Below are 24,118 nucleotides of genomic sequence, written 5' to 3'. Positions count from 1 at the left end.
TTCAGCCATTATCGCGTGAAAAGGTAACAAACATACAGACAGACAGACAGACAAAAATTTCAAAAAAGCGATTTTCGGTTTCAGGGTGGTTAATTATATATGTTAGGACTAATTATTTTTGGAGAATCGAAAATTACCAGAAAAATTTCGGCTACAGATTTATTATTAGTATAGATTATATTGTACTTTATTTTACTGTACTATACTATACTATACTATACTATACTATACTATACTATACTATACTATACTATACTATACTATATTATACTATACCATACTATATTATACTATATTATATTATATATTATACAGAGAGATCAGATGAGGTGTGGACAGGAGCTACGGTGTTTTCACTGTGCGCTGTTGACGCACTCGGGGAACGGACAGTGCAGAGTCGCAGTGATACAACCATTCACAGCGTAATATCATAATTATCATACATAAAATTATGTACCGATTACGCCACTCCGCCTATTCAACTCCCGGAGCGGCGTAAAATGGCTTAAATATTTTATTATGGGTGTGGAGAAAAATGTGTGAATTTTATATAGTCTAAAATTGCTTTAAAGTGATATCGCAACCAGAAAGTTCACTTTTAAAGCATGCCTTCGTTTTCCAATACATAGGCTAATTTGAGCGTTATGTTTCTAAACTGAACACTATCGTGTTTTATTATACACGGGCAAGTGTGCGTGCGTGTGTGCGTATGTGTGTGTGCACTATTTCACAAAATTTGATCTGTAGACGTCGAGAAATTCATTGTAGTGTTACATCTTTGATTTTGATTTTGAGTGTTCCCGCATCCTTTCACTAAGGTTGTATTAGTAGGTTTCTTCGTTCTCTTGAGGGTAATAAATCTGAGGTTCTTCCAACGTCCAAATTACACACATTGCGGCAATGAATACTCACTCATCTAAACGTCTCTATGGACGGAATAGTAATCGTTTATCAGAAATGCCTAAAGCAAGCAGGCCTAAGTATTTTAAATTGATCTATAGACACAATTCGGAATTCGTTGTTTTGATGTTCCTCTCGTAGATATAAGTTGGTTAATGTGTCGCTGAATAATACAAAAATGTGATGTAAAATAACTAATTTACCATAAGAAGATATCTAAAATTCAGTATTTGTCTTAAATAGTATTCCTAACCGTAACAAAAATCGTATACAAGTATAGGTACTTTACGAGTATATAAATTTGAACCGAACAAATGTAACATTGTAAAATTCTTTGCGGAACGAAGAGTTACGTTTGTTCGGATCAAATTTATGCACATTTCAAGGGCAACACTAAAATTCTTTTATTATCATAATACACTGGTCTCTTAAACTGGCTGAGTATATTGGGAATTAAATTAATGGCTTCCCAAAACACGCTTTGAAATATTCCATATAAAACCATTTTTTTAGGTATCTCCAAAAGAAAGCAAAAACCAGCAAAATTGTATTACACCTTTTGTATGAAATATCTCAAAGAATAACCTCCTGAAATTAAAGATATTACTTCCAGTTCAACTTGTGTATACAATATACTTGGAAATTCAATAATAATAATTTTATATATACACATAAACTAAACTTCTATAAGCTAAATTTATTCGACCTAAAATTCCGGACCCTACTTATCACTAAGCAAATACGAATGGAACCCACACAACTTCCTCAGTGACAGTTGCGTACCACACATCAGAAAGTCAACTGGTGGCAACATGTCTTTTATTTATCAAGATACAAACTCCTAAATTAACTAAATGAGTTATGTGTAAGCCACGATTTGAACCCTAGCTCTTCTGAACTCAAAATCCTGCCATACAGATCAAATCACTGACAATCATAAAAAGTGAATTAAAAATTTATAGCCTACATTTCAGACTGAAACTAGACTTACAGTTTTACAAAATTATTCTTTTTCTTTGCCTTTTAAAGGGCTTGCAGCATCGTAATGGAAGTCGAGATTCATTACACAGGCCCAGTGGGAACATAATGAAGGCGATAAACGTGATATCCAAGTTAATGGGTTCTGAGGTCAAGCTCAGCCTGTTTCACGGCGCTGTTAATGTGTTTGCACTGCTCCCTCTATCTAGCGGCATCCACTGTCATCATTTCAGGTCACTAGTGACATCACGTGACACTGGCTTTGATTTTCAGATCCAGTCTGTCCACAGATTGTGTTTTTGTGTGGCTAATTAAAACACGGCTACAAATTTTACGAGAACAACCTATGTCTCCGGTACAGCAGGTTTATTTAAAACACTAATCATTCACATATTTCCGTACCGTGAATGTTTCGCACGCGTTCTTTCTTTCTTTTTTGTTTTTTTTTTTTCAAAATGACAATTGAAATCCTTTAAAACGTGGAAACTTCCTTCTTCCCTTCTTTGTCTTGTATCAAATGACAGACTTACAACCCAATCCGCCAATGCCGGTTTAGGGAAGGGTATTACACCATTTCATCAACAATATACACAGGCACACATGCGATCTTGTGGTCAACAAGGCAAAGAGCCACCGATGAGACAACACAGGACAGTAAATGACAAGGAACGAACAACGAACACCCAGTCCCGTGGATAGAATATAAATCTCTTCCACTGCCCACGCTGGAAATCGAACTACGGACCACTACGATGGAAAGGATATGCTATTCACAATCTGGAAACAAAACACAAATAAAAAAATATAATAAACTTTTGTTGGTTTATCAACTTTGAAGGTAATTGGGATTAGTAATAATATTGTCTATGTCGTCTAGAGCAGAGGTTCCCAACTTTTTGAAGGTGCGACCCACTTTTGGGCGAGAATTTTATTTGCGACTCCTTCTCCCACTACTGTACCGGTACATAACTCCATTCGAAAAATAGAAACTCCTGTAAAAACGAAAACAACGAAAATTTTACACAAAAGCAATGATACCACGAAACTTCTAATCTACCGGTACCTGCAAGACGAGAAATCTAAATATGGAAACCTATTTTACAATTGTCTTTTGCTTCTTAGACTGGCCTTGCGTGCTGATATATTTTTCGAACACTTAAGAGCTTTTAATAATAGTTTGCAAGCCCAAGATATTAACATAATATCCACAGATAATAACTACGAATTGACAAAAAGAAATTTGATTCATCCCAATGTCTTAAAGAACTCATGGAAAATTAGCTGCATACCGTATACTACGACGAGTGCTTTGGTTTTGCAGACAAGCAATTAAGTTTTGACAAGTTTAATCAACATTTTTAAAGCATTTTTCGTAAGAAACTCACAACAATTAGTCTATGTCAATAATTAACAGAAAAATTTCTTTTTTAAGTTGGTTATTTAAGACGCTGTATCAACTACTAGGTTATTTAGCGTCGATGAGATTGGTGATAGCGAGATGGTATTTGGCGAGATGAGGCCGAGAATTCGCCATAGATTACCTGGCATTCACCTTACGGTTGGGAAAACCTCAGAAAAAACTCAACCAGGTAATCAGCCCAAGCGAGGATCGAACCCGCGCCCGAGCGCAACTTCAGACCGGCAGGCAAGCGCCTTAACCGACTGAGCCACGCCGGTGACTTTAACAGAAGAATACTGAATCCGTTTTTAGATAGTTACGTTCAACTGACTGAAATTCTAAAGCAGAGGTCGTCAGCACAGAGCACGCTGGGGCTAGCATCCCTTACCCGCGGAAAACGCAGCGCACTAGGATGCACTGCGTAGCTGCTAGCGGGTATGTTCTCTATCTCTCCCTGTTGCACAACCGTGCACATGGGACAGCACCGCGTACCCGTTGCACATTTCAGCGAGTGCTGACGACCACTGTTCTAAAGCATATTAAGGCAAGACTCATTTAAATATGCTGATGCTATGTTGAACATTTTTTTTTTTTTTTTTTTTTTTTTTTTTTGCAGAGCGTAGACCACTTTTGGATCAAAATGCAAGAATAATTCGAACTTGCAAAAGAAGTTCTTAAATTTTTGGCAGCATTTACAACCTCGAATTTATGAAAAATAAGTTTCTCGTCTCTGACTGCATCAAAACAAAAGCGAGAAATTCTGAAATTCAAATATCAATGTGTTTGTATCAAATACAGATTTTCGATTTTAGAGCTACTTTCTGAAAATCAGACACATTTATCGCACTAATTATATTTTACTTTATAACTTCTAAAACATTTTTTTTTATTTTTTTATGTTCAACTTTGTTTATTTCTATGTTTATGTCATAAATGTATGTTCAAAAAGCAGTTGTGAAAATGCCTAAATTCAAACGCTGAGAGAATAAAAAAAAATAGAGACGAGCACAACATGATAATAGGGCATCCGAAGACGAATCGAACAAGCCCAAGACAACCCCTGCGGAGTAATGGCAGCGAGAGAGCAAGAATGCCGCGGCGCACACGAATTCTCTGTATTCTGTGGCTGTGTACATTGTATTAGTTATTAGTCTATAAGTAGTCTGCAAGCATTTTCCTCGCTGAATAGTTCTTCGTCCATAAACTCTCCTGCTCACTTCATTAGTGAGCTTTCTTTTTTGCCGATCTCTATTTTGCGTAGGTCCCTTAAACTCTATTTTCTATTTTTTTCCTGGTTTATCTGTCGAACGAGACGTTGTTCTATAGATATCTCTGTAGGTACAAATGGGATATGGGCCCGTTGAGAGAGCAATAGTTCCAGCTGGTAAATCAGAATCAACCAGGTTTTTTTGTCACGCAATGAATCTTACTCCACAAAGTAGGACATTATTAAGTATTATCATGATCATGGAACGAAATTTATTAGTTTTTATACTTGTAATGGATGCTGAAACATCGAACATTTCGGGGCTACGTACGGGATCCACAATCAGGGCAGCCAAGGAAAAAGAAACATATCAGTTGGATCTGTTACCAGCTCTGAAGAACAGCTCTTAGTAACGGATCCGACAGATAGCATCCCCTTTCCTTGTCTCCCTAAAGGAGGAGCCGATACGTATCCCCGAAACGTTGGATGTTGCTTAATCTATAATATATTGCAAAAATTAAAATAAAAATAGGCGACAAGCAATGTTCAGGATACGGCCGCTGCTTTTACATTAGAATACGTATTTCGGGTTACGTAGATAGATTAATGAAACAACAATAGGCTCAGCTGTTTATAACAAATGTTTATTGAAAACTGGCGAATTACACAGTAAGCATGACTTATGGCCTATTTTTTTTTTTACCTATGTTAATATATAGATCTACATGCGTTGCCTGAGGTAGGGCCGCGTTTAGTAGCGAGCTCGACTCCCAAGTCCTGATTACGACGTAATCGCGATAAGCGAGATGTATTCACAACATATTACAATAGTTGGTACTAGCATACAAGAAACATTTGCTCTATATCCGCAGTACAAGTATATTAGAATTCCGATGAGAACAAGACTACGCTTTATGGATGTAGTCGCAAGTCTTTATTTATGATTATAAGTACATTGCCGAAAGTATTGTGTGCATTAAACTTTAAGCAATCTAAAATACAAATATATACAATTTGAATATTGTGAGAATTAGCAGTTAATGCCATTTTTTACACAATATAAAATGTAACTTGTTTGTAAAAAATTGGATGGCTGTAAAAAATTACGTTTCAAAGATTTTAAATGGATATTATATATGTTCTATTACAACATAGTATAAGATTAATAAATATACCGCAACATAATAATAATAATAATAATAATAATAATAATAATAATAATAATAATAATACACAAAATTTAAAATACCAGAACCGTAATGTAAATAATTTTAATAATTTTTTAATGTCAAAATTTTGTGTACGCCAATGCCATTGTTTATAACTTTTCGAAATGTTGTCTCCTTTTAATAATGTTGATTGTCTTGAAGAGATCTCGTCGAGACGAAGTTATAGATGCATTATTGAATTTATTACACGTTGTTCGTGCGATACGTGCCGCGGAAGTTGGCCGCCTGTCAGATTCGGCACTTATCTTACGCCCCCCACTTCACGGGACCCCCACCATCACCAGCGCACATCGTATCGACCTTGGTTGAATCATTCATGCTTAATGTTTCCAACGGATCATTAGTTGTTTATACATGTTAGCCTTCATACAGTCACCGAGATATCACTGTTTTAAGTCTGCGAATTTCGCGTCGTTGTGTCAGCTCTAGTGTCACCCTACATGTTTCAAATTTAAAGACGTATTCAACGGAAAAAAACTCACATCATGTCAAGCACCGCGCAAGTCTACAATCGTACAATTGTAATGGCCCACTTCTACGTCAATTTCAGCGAAGTACGAACGTGTGGTACTTAGGTCCAAAGACTGGAATGGTGAACACCAAAATACAAACGACAAAAAGTAGACGAAATAAGCAATTATAATTAGAATAACCGGATAATATTACGAAAAGTAAGAAATTTAAGAGCCCAATCCAACAAGTTAGGCTAATCTTTGGCGCTGCGTATCTAATTGTCATCAACATTAAATGATACCGAGTATCATCAATGTGATGCCTAAATACAGGCTAAGCGGAACGGCATCGACAGTCGTTATCTTCTAGACCTAGCAAGCAAGCTTCGTGTTTGTGGAAAGTTAATAACGGGGGGAGCAACACGCAGCCACGTCGTTGGCGCCCGGGGCGGCGTGCCCACAATTACTCTTTTTTTTTTCCTTTAGCAGTAGTGACTTTTGTTTGTTGACATAATACACAGCGAGTCCCTCACTATATTGAAGCTTAAGCAAAGAACAAACTAGTGTTCACAGCAAATGTCAGTTTTCATAAAATGTATATTGTCAACCATGGACCGGCTTTAGCCGAACAGCTATTCGCTGCACCGCCGGCTTTCCACGCTGGTAATCTGGGTTCGATTCCCGGTGTGTCCAAGTGGAAATTATGGTGGAAAAAGATGGTGCTTGGTGGTAGATTTACGCGGGGCACGCCCGTTTCCAGTACCAACATTCCATTAACAATCAACCAGCGGTGGCTTTAGTTCGCTTCGCATGGTACAGAGAGAGTAACGCCTATAGTTTCTAAAGTATGGTATAAAAAAAGTAGAGGAGGCAATACCTGCCCTGTTACGTTATCAAGTGTCGTGTCGGTATCACCAATGGGTATGGGGGAGGAAAGATAGGTTTCAGTCTGAGATGAACTTCAGTGTCGGTAGATTTATATAATATTAACCATCATGAAACAAACTCTCTTTGGGATAGCTCTTTCGTTCCCCTATCGCATAGTTCACATGCCAGGTCTCGCCTCATCTGTAACAACAGCTTCGGCGCGTCGCCCATAGATGGGGACGCTTGGGTGAACGACGAAGTCAAGTACCGTGCATGCTGTTGGGGAAGGGGATACTCGTATATGCTCGGCTATTTTTATTTCCTGTAAATCTTCAATTCTGGTTCTTTCTTCTTTCAGAATCAACGCATTAAGACACATGATAATTATGTTCAAAAGATGGCGACATCTTCGTCACTAATACTTATACAATCCGCACTACGAATTTACATACTTTTATTTTCCTACAAATAGAATATTTCATATATTATTAGAGTATGTGTTTTCATGGTGATTCTGTTCAGGAGAAATAGGTTTTCAACCACGTGTTGGAGCTCATCGAAACTATTGCAGATTTCATAATCAGTGCCTGCCTACGACCTCCCTCAAGCGTCGCTTATCCTGATAGAAGCGTTATGCCTGACTCGACTAAACCAATCGGGACGACCCTCTCAAGTTTCTTTTTAAACGCAGTATGGTTATCCTAGTTACTCGGTGCAAGTGGGTTCAAATCTAATTAATATAAGAATGTTCAATTTAAAATGTGTAATATTGGATATAATCTAACATATTCTATTTCTTTTATAACTTCGCTGAAAATGACCAAGTTAATGTAGTGAAAAAGATATCGGTTCAGGTGACAATAATAAATTAATAGTAATAATAATAGTACCTGGCACTAGAGCCCTTTAAGGGCCTATACCGACTATATGGCTGCTTATGTCAATGGTACACAGTATGGCGGTTATTACATACATTTAATTATGTCTAGGCAATACTACCCTGACGATGAAACCTGCAAGCAGTTCCCAAAACTAAGGTATGTCTCAAACTTTTCTCCTGAAAAGATATAGGTCTACTTCAGCATCTGGATGAAACTTAATGGCCGACTTAAGAAATGGCACAGATCTACTTTGCACCACGAAAAAAAAAAATACTATGATGGATCCAGGTGAAACACTAACATTTAAGCAACGCATTATGAAGAACACAATTTCTTCTTCGTACGGTACGCGATGAAAAGTAGCACGTATGTTTGAAAAAAACACAACTTCGAGACATAATGCTCACATCTGCAGTATATCCATGTAATAAAGGTCATTTATAGTCTTCTGTTAGGGTTAATATTAATACGGATGATTTGAGACTTTACGCAACGGGCTTCCGTTCGTCTGTAGAGTTCGGAGTCTTATAGAATATACCATATAACAAACACGTCCTACATCTGACGGCCAATACGACCACGAATAAACAAACACAAGTCGGAGCTTTGTTTTTAGAAACGGAGATGAGAATGGTGTGGAAATTGTGAACTATGCTAATGGGATGAAGAGGAAAAAAACGGAAGAACCTCGACAAAAACCATTTATGATGCAGCATATATACAAATAGGCGGCTTATTTTTTGAAACGGCGGTGATAGAGAAAGGAAAACTGTGGATTATGTTCATGGAATGACGAGGAAAAACTGGAAGAACTCAGAGAAAATCCTCATAATCTTCTTTTTGTCTACAAATATGACTCCGCTATCGACGAGATTTGAACTCGGATCTGCAGTCGTAACCAGTGCTTTGTCAACTGAGTTACCATTGCGGTTAAATCTAATGGACAGGGCCCAACGATTTACTTTTGTCCAATGAAAGTCATATTTAGAATTGTTTTCCACCCGAATATTCATCAACTTCGGTCGATTCGAACCTGAACTGTGTTTGGTGAAAGGTATTAGATCATCGACGTGGACTTACTACAGCTTGTGCCTAATTTATGGGGTCACAGCAGTCTAGTTCAATCTGAAATGAAGAACGGTCCGCATGCAGACAGAACAGAGGCACGCGCATGAAATTACAGGGCGGATAAATGCGGGGTAGGAGTGGGGACAGATGGAGCGAGATTCCCTGAGCGACATCCTCGTGCCTCGGGGGTTCATGACTACGGATAACGTTTCAAAGAAATAGCGATAAAAGAGAGCGACAAAATGCATCGGAATATGTACACCTGGGGCTATACACGTGACGGCTGATTTATTTGCCGTAGGTCGTTCCAGTCTTCCCGGCGCGCGGCGGTAGCAGCAGCCATCCTCGCCGATCGCAGTGACGGACGTGACATGCACGACCGCTGTGGTTTAGTTGCTCCGGCGACCCAAACTTCATTAACTTGATGACGCAACAATCCGCAAATTTAATATACGTTACGAAAGTCCTGTAATATCGATTTCGATACGAAGTTTAGAGTAACCCATACGCCGCTCAGTCGTAGTTCAGATATAGCTGATGGATTCTTACCTAAGGAACCAAGTTCTATATTTGCCTGATCCAGTGAGGCTCTTAAGGCAAAGCGGTTGAGATTAAGGTTTTCCACGAATACTTCGCTGTCCTCTCTTGCCATTATCACCAAACAGGTAACATATTTGCCACTGAATTTCAGGTTCTGTGATTCAAATTCCTCTGAGGCTGACAAAATCTTTAAGGACGATAAAAATTCTTAGCTCTTATTAGAAATACATAACAAATGTATACAAGATGATTCAAAATATTGTGCTCGAACGGAAGGAGCTTACAAAGAGGGTGGAATAAAACATGTTTTGCAACCCTGAGTCAGTATAATAAGTCTATGAATGTCAGGAAACATGATAGATAACACAGTAAGAAATAATAGTTACGCAAAAATTATAGTAGACATAGATTACATGGCCTTAACAATTAATTTTGTACTACACCAAAAGTTATTCGAACTGGCGACCACCACATTCAGTGTAGGCAATTACATCGTCGCAGAAACTCTGGCACAATCTTCCAAATATTCTACATATCTCCGGAACCACATCAGATGCAAGTATTCTGACTAAAATTGCATCTAGAACTTACGACGATTTTCAGATATCCTCCAACCCCGAAAATGTCAAGACGCAAAAATCAGGTGAGAGGGTTGGCCATTCAATAGGATCTCATCTTCCGATCCAACGCCCGGGATATGCGGGATTTAGAAAGTCTCGTACAGCGAGTAAAATGTGCTGACTGTCCGCCCTGTTACAACCACATCTGCTGACGCATGATAATAGTATGTTTTCTAATAGCTCTGGCACAACATGCTGCAAAAAGTTGATGTAAATCTCTCCGTTCAAACATAGTGTCAGGAGGTAAGGTAAAGTATGATTATCACAATGTAGGCCTTAATAAGTCGTGACATTATGGGTTTGTACTGACTAAGGATGACTTTGAGCACTATACAGGTACCTATTCGAAAAATGTTACATTTCGATCCCACTATAATCTCTTTCAGTTTTATAAGAACTTTCTGAATCACCCCGTATATAATTTATCATTCTTTGTTGTATTCTTAAAACTATATTAGTCTGTATGACATGTGGGAGAGGCAATTTAGACTTGTTTGTTTGTTAATCAAAGTAAAAGAAAAGACTACAAGAGGTGGCTGCGGCGATGTTCGGAAGGGAAGTGAAGCTCGAAGTCTCGTGTCATAATTTTACACTCCACAGAAGAACTTTGCTTTCACAGAGATAAGTTTCGGTAAAAAAAAAAAAAAAGGAAATTTCATATATAGAGTGTTAAATTAGTTCGTTTACAATGGCTCAGGGATGATGGTGAAGATAAAGAGGAACCGTAAAACTACGCAACTATGGTCCTAGAGCGCAACTATGGTCCAAATGCACCTTCAAACCAAAATACATCTAACGCAGCCGTTGATGATATCTAGTGGTTGTCACTTGCATTTTAATCAGTTTTTATACGATGCTGTTTGTTCTAATAGTTTGCCAAAAGATTGCTACCCTTGTTGCGGCTGTGTATCTGCTCATTTCACACTAACAAGATTGTATCTGTTGCATCGTCTGATAACTTTTATTCAGATATATCACTTCAAGGTAAGCTTTAGTTTAGATGCAGTCATATTTCAAAACGTAATGTTACTGTTACATGTTTTAGATATAGTTAAGTTTATATTTATGTAAATTTTGAGTTTAATGGCAAAAAATTTAAAATTTCGTACTTTGATTTCAACTATAGTCGAAACAATTTCTTGGACTATTCTTGAAAACCGTGTTATTTTGTTCCAGGAATTCATCATGTCGCGTGATAAAGTGTCTAGAAGGAAGGTGGGTGGGCATGCTTACAAGATGTATAGTGATTGTCAAATGGAGCCATGTCTAGCTGATATAAAAAATGTGATTACACAGCGTGAAGCTTCTAAAAAGTATAAAATACCACGAAGTTAAATTATTTTGAGATTGAAGGCGATCTGACAAGACAACGTTAGATCGCCTGGCCATCAGTGTATTTTTTCCGAAACAGATGAAGCAATGTTTACCCACCATGCTGAAGAAATGTGCAACTTTGGATTTCCAATAACAATTTTTGATTTAAGGTTCATCGTGAAAATGTATTTAGACAAAAAAGTGTGATTGTGAATCAATTTGAGAATAATATCCCTGGAAAAACATGGGCAGACATGTTTCTGAAACGCCACAAACAAGAACTTTCTCAGAGATTCTGCAGCAACATCACGCGTATAAGGGCTGCTGTAGATGAAGAAACGATCCAGTCATTTTTCACTCACTTTAAAAAAGAAATAGAGGGTGTTCCAGCTCATCTGATCTACAAATACGATGAAATAAACCTGGTGGATGACCCAGGCAAAAAGAAAGTCTTAATGAAACACAGTTGTAAGTGCCCACAAGCGATTAAGAATTCAACAAAGGCAGCTGTTAGTATAATGATATGTGGAAATGCTGCTGGAGATGTTTTGCCTCCATATGTCAACTACAAGTCCGAACATTTGTGGACAACATGGACCGAGGGTGGGCCAGCGCACACTCGCTACAACAGATCACACTCAGGTTGGTTCGACACAAACAGCTTTGAAGACTCTTGGCCGGGAAGAATCAAGTCCACCAATTGTATGGCACGCTGTGGACTGTCTTGGAAGTGGCCAGAGAAAGAAGACTGTATCTTCTACCGAAACAAGGACATTAAATTCCCAATAAGTCCTCCATCAAAAATGAGTATAAAGAGGGCTTTATATCGTGTGCCACAACTAGAAGATAGATGGGGAAAACCATTGAAGTAAAAATGAGAGTACAAACTTTTATTTAATTGTTTCACAATATTTATGATTTATCTATGATTTTTTTTTTAAATCTTGACCAATATATTTTCTTTTAATGTTCGACTGTATTTGATAAGTTTCTAAATTGTATTATTTTTCAAGAAAATTTACAATTTGTTTAAATTAAACTGTGTCTTTTTTACTAAGACATATGAGGATGTCATGTACTTCCAATAGAGTCTCTCAACTGTAGTCCAGTATTGATTTAGTATGGAATTTTTCACATGGACCAAAGTTGTCAACATCATATACAACAATGGTCCAATGTTTAATAAAGAATATATTAACAAATACTTGCCTTACACTTTTTATGATTAATAGGCTTTAAAAAAACAACCTGCACTACCTAGACACACAAACAAAAGGCTGTTGAAAAATACCCCACTTCAATTAGATAAGCTGTAAGTTAAAATGTCATAAATGTGGACCATAGTTGCGTAGTTTTACGGAACAGTTTCTTCATGTGACAATAGTCCGGCAGATGCGGTGTTTTTCCGCTAAAGATGTTAACAGTTTGGGTCATATTCACGTCAAGGACGTTGTTGGAAAAAACTGTCATTCACTTTGGTGTTGAAAATACCAGACGGTTCGCGAATACAATTGCTGCAGCTACAGAAACGCGAGCAGCCACTTTTCCTGAAGTATTTGTCGAAGTCTCATAGACAAGACAATTCATCTCTTATCACAAAAAATAATGCATGCAGGTGAGATCGGACGGTCGAGATGGTAACATTTTAGAATGTTGCATTCAGAAAGTCACTAGCATGACGGCAAAGTATACATGTGCAGGTGCAGTCCAAGCCCTAATGTGCCTAGCGGGAAACCGAAGCATCTACCTAAGTTTATTTACATGCGAATACTGTTCCTCTTCATCTCCTCCACTATCCCTGAGTTGTAAACGAACTAATTTAACACTCTGCATATGCCTAGTAAGACATCGACAAGGTCCTCGTTAAGAAATCAAAAAAAGAAACCAGATATCACATGCCCTCAAAATAAACTAAAGGAATTTGGAGTTACCAGTAGTACGAGATCACTAACCTATTTTTCTGAACGTTTTTGGTATTATAAGTAGCTAGAAACAATTATGAGGCTCCTAGAACAGACGCACGAACTTATGTTACAAAGTAAGAGAGGCTAAGAAATACGGCCAAAAGCAATATTTATAACTGTATAGTTTTGCTACTGATAATCATTTACCGACGAGAGTCTCTGTCTACTCATCACACGAAGCAATATATCCGATTTAATGACCACGTCACTCACGGAAATGAGCTGGTGACTGAATTAACCATGGTAATCGAAACAGAATGGGTTTAAGCCAGCAGGCAACAAACCTCAGGGCCTAGTAGTGAAATTGTTCAATCTAGTATTCATACATGAGGGTGTGTCAAAAGTCACCAACTTATTACGGCAACGCCCTACTCAGTTATTTTAATTTATACAATTTTCATCATATCTTCTTGAACATTACTAAAATATATTTTTTTGAAACTTTATGTTGAAAAATATGCCGAGAAAAAAATCTTCCATTTAAAAATAATTTATATTTTAGCAAACATTTATCTGTACCTCACAAAAAGATAATCAATTTCCTAACAGTTTAAAATGAAGCTAAGACTCCCTATATTGAAATGGTGCATTGTTTTCTTCCTGGTCAATATAATATTTCAGGAGAAAAAAATAACATTTTATTTCATATATTTATTTTGTTTTTCAAAACTTCATTGCCCGACATAAAAGTTATAGCCCTCTTAATAAAAATAATAATATGTGTAAATGAATGCAGCATTTCATACACAGACCTGTTCTGAATAAGTGTGCAAAGAGCTTCATTACTCTAGGTAAAGCCATTTAGGAGACATCTTATTTCTAGTAGGCTACTTTACACTGTAAAAATTCTGATTTGCGGTAAAAATCACTTCGAAGTTCATAATATGTATTCTGATAAAATTAATTTCTAACTTAGAATAAAGATATCGCGTTGAAATCTTCATTACTGTATTCCTCAAGAAATCGCAGAATTTTTGGCATATTTAAAAAATGAAGAAAATGGCGAAAATTGACCAAAACACAGTAGCGCGTCTCCTTGACAGCCGAACAAGAAGAGAGATTCTCAGGAACACAATCGTTGTGAGGAACATTTCTTCTCCCGCCCCATTTTTTTTATAGTCTCTACGCATTTTTGTCTCGTCTGAGAGATTAAGATGCCCTTTCTGTATAACTCCACTCCGGAAACAAGCAGGAAACTTCACACAGAGGATTAGAAGTTTTTGATACTCTCAAACTGGTGGCTTGCAAATTACCTTTTACATAAATAAAGAGATAGCATTCCAGGAGCCCTAGAGCCTTACTGTATTGCAAGTGGGAATAGTCATAGTGGCAGCTGTAGTAGGTCCTATTACTGACATAATAGTAATGGTAACAATGTAGTATATTAGTGGAAATGGTATTAGTAATAATGTCAGTGGTAATATCATAGTGACCGTGATAGTGTAACTGATGTAATAGTATTAGTTATAGTAGCAATAATATTAGTGAAAGTCGCTGTAGTAGTAATAGTGATAGTGTTAACAGCAATGTTAGTGACAGTTGCTGTAATATTACTATTATCAGCGCATTTCAAACTGGCGGATCAAAGTCAAGCAATGGACTGCATTTGCCACGCGTGCTTACCCCATTCCTGAACCATTCTCCTCAACGAAAGTCAGCTGAAACAGCCAGGATTATCAGTGCTTCAGTTCACAGTTTTCTATTCAGTGACTCGTGCGTGGTTTGTACGTGACCGTGACCCGTCAGTTTGAAATGCGCTGATAATGATGTAATAGTATTTGTGATAGTGGCAATGGTATTAGTGATAGTGGCTTAGTGGATGTAGTAGTATTGGTGAATATGTCAGTGTCATTACCCATTAGTCATAGATATAGTATTAGTGATAATGGTAGTACTATTATTAATATGACAATAATAGTATGTGATGTGGTGATGTATTAGAGATATGGTATTTGATTTAGTGATAGTGGTAGTGTTATGAAATTGGAAATGTATCCTTTGAAGAGATGGAAAAATTCAAATACCTGGGAGCAACAGTAACAAATATAAATGATACACGGGAGGAAATTAAACACAGAATAAATATGTTCTTATTCGGTTGAGAAGCTTTTATCATCCAATCTGCTGTCAAAAAATTTGAAAGTTAGAATTTATAAAATAGTTATATTACCGGTTGTTCTTTATGGTTGTGAAACTTGGACTCTCTCTTTGAGAGAAGAACATAGGTTAAGGGTGTTTGAGAATAAGGTGCTTAGGAAAATATTTGAAGAGGTGGAGAATTTCAAATATCTGGGAGCAACAGTAACAAATATAAATGATACTAGGGAGGAAATTAAACACAGAATAAATATGGGAAATGCCTGTTATTATTCGATTGAGAAACTTTTATCATCCAGTCTGCTGTCGAAAAATCTGAAAGTTAGAATTTATAAAACAGTTATATTACCGGTTGTTCTGTATGGTTGTGAAACTTGGACTCTCACTTTGAGAGGAGAACATAGGTTAAGGGTGTTTGAGAATAAGGTGCTTAGGAAAATATTTGGGGCTAAGCGTGATGAAGTTACAGGAGAATGGAGAAAGTTACACAACACAGAACTGCACGCATTGTATTCTTCACCTGACATAATTAGGAACATTAAATCCAGACGTTTGAGTTGGCAGAGCATGTAGCACGTATGGGGAATCCAGAAATGCATATAGAGTGTTAGTTGGGAGGCCGGAGGGAAAAAGACCTTTGGGGAGGCCGAGACGTAGATGGGAAGATAATATTAAAATGGATTTGAGGGAGATGGGATATGATGATAGAGACTGGATTAATCTTGCACAGGATAGGGACTAATGGCGGACTTATGTGAGGGCGGCAATGTAGTAGAATTATTATGTGGTACTAGTACAGTAAAAGTGCTACTAGTGATTCTAATAGTAGTATTATTAAAGGAGATAGTGGTATTAGTAGTGTCAGTGGCAGTTGTACTACTTGTGATAGCTTAGTACGAATGATAGTCGCGGTAGTACTACTGCCATTTGCTGTATTGATGACTGTTAAGAATAGAGAACTGAGTTCTGTTACAGAATCCCTACATTGCACTTCGTTTGATTAGGAAACAAGCACTGCGCTCCGTAACAGCTGTTTATTGTTTCCCCACAGAGAGAGAACTGGGCCGAATTCAATTAGAACCTGACAGGCTGGTGGAAGCCGCCGTCGAAACGAATGTCACACTAAGTTCAACGAGGCGACAGGCGTCACAAGCAGAATTGAATTTACAATAATGGCAAGTCTTACTACCCACTGAGAAATTTGTATAGGAGTAAAGAGTAAAAAATGTGTGCACCGAGTTTGACGTCGAAATCTCCTAACAACTCAGTGTATAGAGACACATAAGTATCATATTCACAGGGCCTATGGGGCGAATTACTAGAGAAAATGGTGCAAAAAGATAATGCCATGTGCTAAATAGAAGGTAGCTTTAGCATACACGAGAATAGGTCTACTCATTTACAGATCTATAAGTATGAACTTAGAGCACAATTTTACTATACCATAAGTATGTGACATAAATTCAAATTCTGTATAATGGATTTGTTATTATTATTATTATTATTATTATTATTATTATTATTATTATTATTATTATTATTATTATTATTATTATTATTGTCGTCTCGTCCTGTGCCGTACCGTCGTGGTCTAAGGTAAGCTACCATGCCTGAACTTGCGTTACGGAATGAGCGATGGTTCAAGTCCTCGTGGGGAAGAAATTTTCTCATGACAATCGGCGAGTGTACGAACCGGTGCCCATGTGAGCATCATGAAGAACTTGGGGAGCTACCGATAGATTGCGACATACAGTTCCGCGAAGTAGCTTTAACGTCTAGACATCGTACTAACACAGTCTAGTATATACAGTCACGAAGCTCAATATGTAGTAAATATACATCCATAGATAGTTGCTAACCACTCGGATCGCTAATATCGCCTCATTACAGACAATGTGAAATAGTACCAGCACAGTCTATTGTTCCTAGCACCCTCACAACTCAAGCTTCGTGACTCTATATACTACACTGTGGTACTAACTACACGATATTCCAGTTATGGTTGGATGATCATGCACCTCTGCCGAGGCATGTGGACGTGAAACTAGCAGTCGGCTGATCGGCCTTGGCCCTCTGTGAGCTAACGCGCCAAGAAATATCTTCTTCTTCTTCTTCTTCTTCTTCTTCTTCTTCACCACTACATTTTCTCTCCTCCGTTGCAGTCTGTCTTCGCTGTAGCATGGCATTATACTAGATTTGATATTGGAAATAATTTTGACAGATGTTTTTAAGAAATGTTCGTATCACTTGTAGGCTATTCTTGATTAAATCATTACAATCATTATCAATTCTTTAAGCTTCCAAATCTCCCCAATGTCATTTATCAGTGACTGATGTACAAGAAATCATATGCGTTGATTTCTTTAAAGTCAAGAGTGAAATGAACAGCAATACCTATATAATATTTTTTGGACTTACAACCGACTGTAAGATAATGATAGACTTACGCCCATCTACTATCTTGTTATTACTTCTTCATCTCGCTTTATTATGGCTGGTTTTCCATAACCAGAGGAGAACTGTATTTTAGGTATATCGGTATGAGTGAATCGACTATTGTCAAAAAAGCAATTAATTATCTTGTGTTTTTAACATATTTCCCCAGGCACTTAACTATCACCAGACACACAAGTAGAACTGCATGGTCATGTGGTCAACATGGCACAATAACTACATCTTAAAACAAAGGAGAACAAACAAAAAAAAAATGGCTACATAACCAAGTCGTAACTAAAGGAGGTAAATTTTCACTTCCCTGTCAAGAATCAAGGTCGGGTTGTAATGAAGCACTGGCGCTCATGAAAGACCATCCAGGCATCTTCTCAAGCAATTTCTATACAGGACTGTCTTGGAAATTCCAACAAAAAACCTCCTGTATGCTTAACTAGTGCAGATATATTGGACAGATTTATACTACAGATACAAATCAAGAAGGAGTATGAATTACCTTAGGACGTGTTTCTCCTAGCTCCTACGACCAATGATGGTATCGCTACGTTGTCTACTTAAAAAGACGCTCTCCCAATATGATAATGATTATGCTTCTTATGCCTACTTATAATTTAAGCACAAGCACTTATTGTGAATAAGATATTTAAGTCGTTGATTGTGGATTTTAATTTTGAAGTTGACTGTCAAGAAGCAAATTTCTAATAAAATTTCGTCTTTTGTTATGATTTAAAGGTAAAAATTAATTCACGATGCAGAACAGAGCCGTTTTTGTTATTTCGCGGATTCTAGTCACGATACATTGCATGTAAAGAATATTTGGAAACAAACTTCAGTCAATATTCTCACTCGCCTTGTAGTTCATTTTAGTTCAGTGATAGAAGTAATCTTTAGTTATAAAGGCACATTCAAGGATACTTTGGACTTCATTTTTTTTCAAATATAGCTATACCGTACTAATCAAAAACACAAGCAACTACGCTTACAAATGTGAACAATTGTATTTCGTATTATAACAATTATATTATATTATATTTATAGAATTTCCGTCCATTAATCATGTTCCTATGTTTAAAATTAATAAATGTACCGACAACCTTAACCTCACGGATAACTAAGAAAGAAATCTCAATCCGAAAAATCTTAACATATTCTTCAATTAATCATATAGGGTGAATATTAGTGGCCATAAACATTGGGGAAAATATATGAATTATCTACTTCCTAATTTATTCAATATTAACCTTAACAATCATTGCGTGGTATATAGGCTTCCAAAGGAAGTTTATTGCGAGAAAGTGAGAGCTACCGTAGATTTTGTCCTAATTAAACTTCCAGGTGCAGCCTGTGGCGTAAGTGTGAGTACTGTATCGTGACGAAGATATTAAAAGAATGGTCATAAAGTTGAAAAACAGTGACATTAAAGACAATAAAGGTCGCGATACCGGTACGCAAGATAAGTACAACGACTGTAATGCGAAGTTGGTAATTCTTTTCAGAGAAATAAAGTCTTCGATAAATACGAAAAAGTATGACACCTAAATATTATTTACAAACATTACCTTTTACTAATTATCATCAACAACATCATTCGTTACCAATTAGGCCTTTGTAGATCTATTTCGGCCCCATCCAATAATCGTTTACAAGGCCTGGCTCGTCATCTGTATCGTCTTCAATATTTAAACTGCTAAATTAATTTATTCATCCAAATATTTTGAGTGCTCATAGGCTGTGTGTCTAAATATAAATATATACTCTTCCGCATGTACATACATACATACATACATACATACATACATACATACATACATACATACATACATACATACATACATACATACATACATACATACATACATACATACATACATACATGCGGAAGAGTTTGACTTGGTTAAGGCGAAGTAAAATACTAGAAGATAACATTCTTCATCGTTTTTATCACTAGCAAATCCAAAATATGTGCTTGGAACACAATTGAAAGTCACTTAAATTTATTTTCATCCTACACAACAGAATTTTAAGAATTATCACAGATTCAATGAGACCAGCAAATAATTCTCAAAGAGCCAGTGCTACGTAATAAGAAATTAAATAACATTCTAAAAAAGTCTAAAAAATAAATTAATTGTAGAACACTACAGAAGATATTTTGATATGAGCATAAAAAATGGCGAAGCAGCCAAATATTAATTACTTCACAGATGGCACCATGAATATCACGTCATATTTAATCAAGCGACTCAGTGTCTTTCTAACTTTCAGTGCCGATAACATAGACGACAAGGCTTTAGCGAATCTGTAGTAAGTAATCTGTTTATTATTTGTTTTTTTAATATATATTTTTTCCATCATACTCCTGTTTTATGATTGGTTTGCTACTCAAAGAACGAGTATTAAAGAAAGTAAGACCATTTTCATTAGTAGTGCTTTCAGGTAAAACTTTTCGCTTCCTTAATCTTGTTGATTAAAGAATACTGCTGTAACGTATTTCATCATACTTAAATCTAATGAGTTACATTTTTGTTCTATTCGGAGGCACGAATCCCAAGAGTCTGAAGCAATCTGTCATTGCATTGCAAATGAAGATGCGCCTGTTTATTGTTCTATTTCAACAATTGTTCTAATCCCCTGGAAAGTCAATATGCTGGTAACATTCACACAGTGTGTTTGTCATTAAGAATACTACCTCAAAAGCGTTTATCTTTTTTGAGTCTGCCGTAGTAAACACGACGAACAGGGCTACACGAAAGCAATGACTGCGAGTTAAAATCTCACCCGGGGTATGAATGTTGTGTTCTGTTTTGTTTAAATGGAAACCCGATATCATGATGACGCTACGTATCTATCTAACGCAGGGACGAAGAACACGTACTGTAAACAGAGTAGTCAGCATGGGTACCTACATACGTAGGGGAGAAGCTAACCTCTCTGAGAGAGGCTGTTCCCCATCCCTGATCAACTGTGTAAGGTCAGAAAGCTTTACACCAGTGGTCGGCATTTCTTGACTCACGAGTCAACATCTTGGCACACAAGCAGGGTGGAGAGGTAAGGTCTTCTTCTCTCTCCTTACAACGGAAGTATTCGAGTTGACAGAAAGAAATATTGCATATTTCTATATTCAAGAGATAATGACGTAGTTACCACATCTAAAAGAAACATTCGATTTTTACTATCTTTATGTTGAAATCATACTTATTCTTCAGCATGTTTATATAAAATTACGTTATGTAATTGTTACAATAGTGAGACGTTAGACCAATCTAAGTTTAGAAAATGCCCCAAACAATCGGGAACATCGAATTCGTGCCAGGGACTCGCAATGAACAGATTCGCGCAAACCGAATCGAAAGCCAAACTTATCTTGAGATTTGAACGCAATATAGTCCTCTGATCTCATGCCTAGTTTAAAGAACGAATACTGCCGATTGGAAAGCTATTCGACGAAGATAACGAGAAAGCAAAAAACGCAACACCGTCTTCACAATCAGCCAAGTCTATTGAAGACGAAGGCGAATCGTCCAAATCAGAATATGTATCTCCGCCGAAAAAGAAAGCTCGATCACCTGTCACCATTACTGATGAGATGAAAGGAAAGGTTGTTTTTTTTTTCTTCAGGAAAATAAATGGAAGGCCTAAAAAGGTGACAACAATTCAAGCTCGATTCTAATACGTAAGTAGATTGCGACAAATCCATCACTGGGAAAAGCAACTCGTTCGAGGTGGCAATAGAGGAGATTTGTTGACCAGGTTGCGCTATTTGGTATTCTAGGACAGTAAAACTAGGTCATCTGATTCACGAGTCCGATATTAAAATTTGGGCCAAAGATCGGGTGTAGCGTAGACCAGTGAGTGAAGAAAGAATGATGCTGAAACTGATCAGGAAGAGGAAAAGGAATTGGTTGAGTCACTGGCCGAGAAGAAACTGCCTGTTGAAGAATGCACTGGAAGGATTGGTGAAAGGGAGAAGAGTTCGGGCAGAAGAAGATATCAGGTGATAGACGGCATTAAGATATATCAGGATTGGACATCGTGAGCGGATCCGACTCTAAACGGGGACGCTTAATATTCATCCGTCACTGAATCAACACTGCGCGGTGTTCGGCGGGGAAGAAAGGGGATGAAGAGAAATCATATGGCTCCCCGTGAGAGAGTAGAATCTGCTCTTTCTGCCCAGCCCTGAGATATATGGATCATATGAGGAGATAAAGAGGAAGGCAGAAAATAGGAAAGATTGGAGAAAGCTGGGTTTACAGTGAAAGACATGAACTTGGGAAGAGCACTAAATGAATGGATCCAGCTTAAATAGGCTACACGAAAACTAGGTACGGTAATTTTATTTATTTTTCTTTATTTTCTCAATCTCCCTTACTGAATTAAGTTGAAATTTGTTATTCACATTTTCGTTTACAAGACTCACTACTTGGATAAAAAAATCCATAATTTAAATTTTCCAAATTTTGGCAACTTTTTACAACCAATCGCCGTTTCCCTCCTAGCTCTCACAATTTTAAAAATACTTAAATGTCTTTTGTCCGGCCAATTTCAGAAGGTTGTAGTAACAACATGAACCAGTAGCCTATCATTAAATTATTAGTAATAAAAGTAGTAATTTTTATTATTTTTTTAATTTTCCTGGAAACTCACCCAAAAATATTTTTAAAATATTTCATGCAATTATCTTTAATAGGTGTTGAGTGATGAGGGAAATGGTTTGAAAATTATCAATTTCGGAGAACCAATAGGCGATGCTTCTTCTGGTTCATATCTCTGGCCATAGTTCGAAAACTAATAGATATATTTATAAAATTCTTTCACAAACAAAAAGGGGAAATTCTATAGTCTACATCAGATTTTGGACAAACAAAAATAAATAAATAAATAAATTTCTTTTTGGACCAGGTAAGCTGGATGTAACCCATTAAGTGGGCACCTATTCGGGAAAACGTCCGTTACCATTTCTATGATACTCTACGCCAGTCTAGGGCATCTTGTTCCTTAATAGGAACGCGCCGATACAATCCGAAAAACATCTTTAATAGAAAAATAAATAAAGTTTGAATATCGTCGTACATGTATTACTGTATTACGTTCAAGGTATACTGTTGGTGACTTGAGCAACGAATGTTGCATTTATTTTCTTGCATTGGTTACGATATTAATTAAAAGTCAAAGTTCTTTGTTTTATGATTATGCTAAGAAATCTAAGATGATTCTCATCAAGTGGTGAACTACGATTATTTGAAATCACAAAACCAGCAACCACTTAAATATTCCGCGCAATATAGGGATTCTACGAATCTTCTGCTATCTTATTGTTTGTATTGCATTTTCATTTTGTTTTTTTTTTTTATCTTTCTATCCATTTGGCTTAATGGTTGAAAGAACCAATAAATACAATGGTTGCAGCCTTGTTCTACTTTTCTAATGAGGGCATTATAAGATTACGTGATATGAGGGAGGAAGATTTTAAAATTGTTCGGAATACGTATATAACACTACAGTTATCCCAATTCAAATCCCAGTAAGACAAATAAGAATAAAAGGCTGGAATACAAGATCGTAGGTGCCAGGTAATGTTGAAGGTGCGCATTTCAGCAGTTTCGTCTCCGTGCTTGTTATCTGTAAACTTCACTAATATATTTCACAAGATGCCACTGAATGTCAGACCAAATACTTTGTTACATCCACTGCAGCATTTTCAAGACACTTCTGCGCTTTGGTGTTTATAACAAACTAATTTACATAATTTCTTCAAAGCATTCGAAGCACGAACTGAGGACGTGCTAAATATAATAAACGAAAAACTACATTAATGAAAGAAGCCAATGAATACAACTGTAAGAGCTTTGGTGTGTTTTTCCTGACAAGGACATTGAAATAAACGTGATGTGACTGGACGTTATTTGTGTGGTGACCTATAACTTCTCAACCAATTCCAATTCCAGACCAATTCTAGAACCACCGACAGAATCAAATTAAAAAAAGACATTTAGAAGAGTAAGATTTAATACAATATTAATAATTGTCATAAAAATTAGTTTCTCTAAAATATTATGTGGGCAATGTACACACCAGCCAATATAAATGTCAGTGCGTACCATGTTGTTCATGATAAATGTCCTATATGTAGTATGTAATGTAATGACAC

General features: G+C 36.8%; 1 protein-coding gene across 2 annotated transcripts in view; it reads right to left on the bottom strand.

The window, feature by feature from the left end:
• SNF4Agamma (SNF4/AMP-activated protein kinase gamma subunit) overlaps positions 1–24,118 on the bottom strand; it is a 1,170,361-nt gene that overhangs the window by 350,995 nt on the left and 795,248 nt on the right. The window lies entirely within an intron of this gene.

This window comes from Periplaneta americana, chromosome 9 (genome assembly GCF_040183065.1).
Source record: "Periplaneta americana isolate PAMFEO1 chromosome 9, P.americana_PAMFEO1_priV1, whole genome shotgun sequence".
NCBI classification, from domain to species: Eukaryota; Metazoa; Arthropoda; class Insecta; order Blattodea; family Blattidae; genus Periplaneta; species Periplaneta americana.
This window is presented reverse-complemented; position numbering and strand designations above follow the sequence as displayed.